Genomic DNA, 2,993 nt, shown 5'->3' with positions numbered 1-2,993 from the left:
CTCTTGCTGTGGTTTATTGGTTCATCACTTGCTCCGTCCAGATGGGCTTTGGCCTGGGCTGGCGCCCCCACCCTGGGCCCTCTGTCCTCCCAGAGGCCAGCATTCTTGTTTACTTGCCAGCTGTGGAGAGCTTAACAGCAGGAGAAGGGAGGAGACTCTGAGGAGTCCCACTTCCGAGGCCTGATCTCTTGCCCTCAGTTCTCCACTGCCACCTGCCAGACCCACACTGCCCTGGGGCCCGTAGCTCTACCAGGTGAGGGGCCCGGGGTGACGTGACACAGAGGCTGTCTCCGCGAATGCCTTTGCTGTCTTCCGGCACCAGGACAACTAGTGCCAAGGCTGTTGGTTTTCCCCTTTGGCAATTTCTCTGCATCTGGAGTGGTGGCCTTGGAGAAACTGCTAGAAACTCCAAGAACCTGGGCTGCTTGCAGACCTGTGGGAGGCTCCAGGGTGGGAAGGAAGTCATCACGAGGCCTCCTGGCTGAGCACACTGGTTCTTGGGAGGCTACTGGCAGGGCTGCAGGGGGCTGTACCCCTCTGCCCTTACCACCTTACCCCCCATGCAGGGACCATCAGGAAGTAGCCAGCGGGGGAGAAGGGGGGGCAGTACAGGCCAGCATCCTGGTGATCTGGGAAGGGTTGCTGGCAAGTAGAGGAGGGACTGACTAGCTGGGAAGGGGGTGTCGGAAGCCACCCTAGTATCCCAGACTGTGGGGTACAAGGTGAATTTTCTGGAACAAACTTTGGGAGCGGGGGATCCCTGGGTGGCTCAGCGGTTTAGCACCTGCCTTTGGCCCAGGGCGTGATCCTGGAGTCCCGGGATCGAGTCCCGCGTCAGGCTCCTGGCATGGAGCCTGCTTCTCCCTCCTCCTGTGTCTCTGCCTCTCTCTCTCTCTCTCTCTCTCTCTATGTCTATCATAAATAATAAATAAATAAACATTAAAAAAAAAAACTTTGGGAGCCATGCTGTGATAAACATAGGCGCCTCTGGGCAGCAGATCTGGGCCACGTGGCTGCCAAAGTGAGGGTGTGGCTTTGCTGGAACTTCATGAGGAAAATTAGTCTGGAAGTGACTCCTTCCTGAGAGCTGCCTTTGCCAGGGATTCTTAGCTGGGCAAGGACAGAATAAAAGGCCCGGGCTGTGGTCTCTGAGTGAATAGGGGATTGGGGCTCCCTACCCCTGGGGATCTTTCAGCCCACTCCTTCCTGTATCAGAGATCTCTTCCCTGGAGCTGCGTGGATGACGTGTCTGGAGTCAGTTTTTCCAGGTGGTTGCTGACCTCTGCACTCCCTTTTGGTAGCATTTTCCATCCACAGCCCTGTTCTGGTCTCTTCTGGGAACTAGCGGACAGTGGAGAAGCTTCTTTCCTCTATACCTGTGCCTCAGGATGGTTCCACCTCCCCAGTAACAAGCTGCGTCTCTGAGCCTTGCTAGAACCCAAGAAATCCCCTACTTGTATCAGGGGAAGCTGGGAGCCTCACTTGTACTGTCCACCAATCCCTGTTCATGGCATTGAATGTTTGCTCTGGGCCAGTCTCATCAGCTGTAGTCATGAGGTCCCCACCAGGCCCAGGAGCCCTGAGGCTACTCTGGAGTGGCCTAAGCCACCCATGCCCTTCTCATCTCTGTAGCCTTGGATGAGTTGGCCACAGCCTTCTGAAAGTGCCCCTCTGGAGAGCCTGGGGCCTTCACTCCTGACCCTCCTCATTCTCCTGGGCAGCCTCCCCTACTTCCCACACGCATTCACCATCTCCTCCCAAATTTGCTTTTTTTGTTCCTAACCACTGTCTGGGGAGCCAGTACTGATATTCCACCTGCCGGGGGGTGGCGGGGGGGGGAGTTTCATGCTGGCCAGAGCATGAAACTTGTGTTGCTGTGGCAAAACTGACTTTCTTCCTGCTGTGGTCCCTCCCCCTTCATGTGTGGGTGTCAGCACTGAGACCTGGTGACTCATGTCTCCCAGGAGTCTGGTCTCCTTTCCAATTCTGGTTTATATAGAGTGGGGTCATTAGAAACTTAGGGTCCCAAGCTGGGGAACCAGATCACATCTTGGCTCTAAGTGGCCTTAGGCAATCTACCTAAATCTCTCTGGGCCTCAATTTCTTCATCTGTAAAATGGAAATAATAGGACCAGCTCCATGGCCTTGTGGAGACTAATGGAGAGGATACCTGGATGCAAAGCCTGGCTCATTAGAGGCCTCAAACATGGTCCACATCATTGTCAGAGAAGCTTGCAAGAGTTTCCTAATTGGTATTTGAGTCTATTTCTCCTCCAATCCATCTCCATGCAGAGGTCAGACAGGTCTCTGAAGCCTGGCATTCACTTTGGACACAATGTACCTTCTAGTTCACTGCAGCTCCTTGTGCTCTGACATCCTCCTGGCTCTTGTGTAACACACGCACACACGTGCGTATATGCACATGCATGCACTCAGGCTTTTGAAGTGTGTCTAGGAATAGGCTCTGGACTCGACCCCGTGACCTGTGGCCTTTCTCCCTGCCAGGGTTGAAGGACCTCTTGGCTTTTCTGCTGAGGGAAAACTGTCCAGCTCAGGACCCCTGTTGGCCAGGCCAGAAACAAAACACCCTGTCCAAATAGGAGACCCTGGAGGTGGTGCCTGCTGGATGTCAGGATTGTCTTCCTACCCCTGGAGGAGCACTAGTCAGAAGCCTGGTTGCCCCTGCTGGCTGCTGGGCACCCCTAGCTTTGCCTTCCCTTCCCCCAAGACCGCTGTTTCAAACCCCACCTCCTAGGGTCAGCGTCCTTGTGTCCTTATGCCCAACACTGACCTAACAGTCTGCCTGGAGATTTCATGATGACTAAAATCACGGGCAGGAGGGAGGACAGGGCCCCCTTGCCTTACATGGAGGGTAAGCCTACAGAACGCTTGCCCTCCTGCTCCTGAAAGCGGGGCCGGCCATAGCCCACTTGCAGAGTGCTGGAGAGGGCTCCCCTTGTTCAGTCCCACTGTTTTTGGTAAACCGGAGTGAC

This window comes from Vulpes lagopus, chromosome 4 (assembly GCF_018345385.1).
Source record: "Vulpes lagopus strain Blue_001 chromosome 4, ASM1834538v1, whole genome shotgun sequence".
NCBI lineage: Eukaryota > Metazoa > Chordata > Mammalia > Carnivora > Canidae > Vulpes > Vulpes lagopus.
This window is presented reverse-complemented; position numbering follows the sequence as displayed.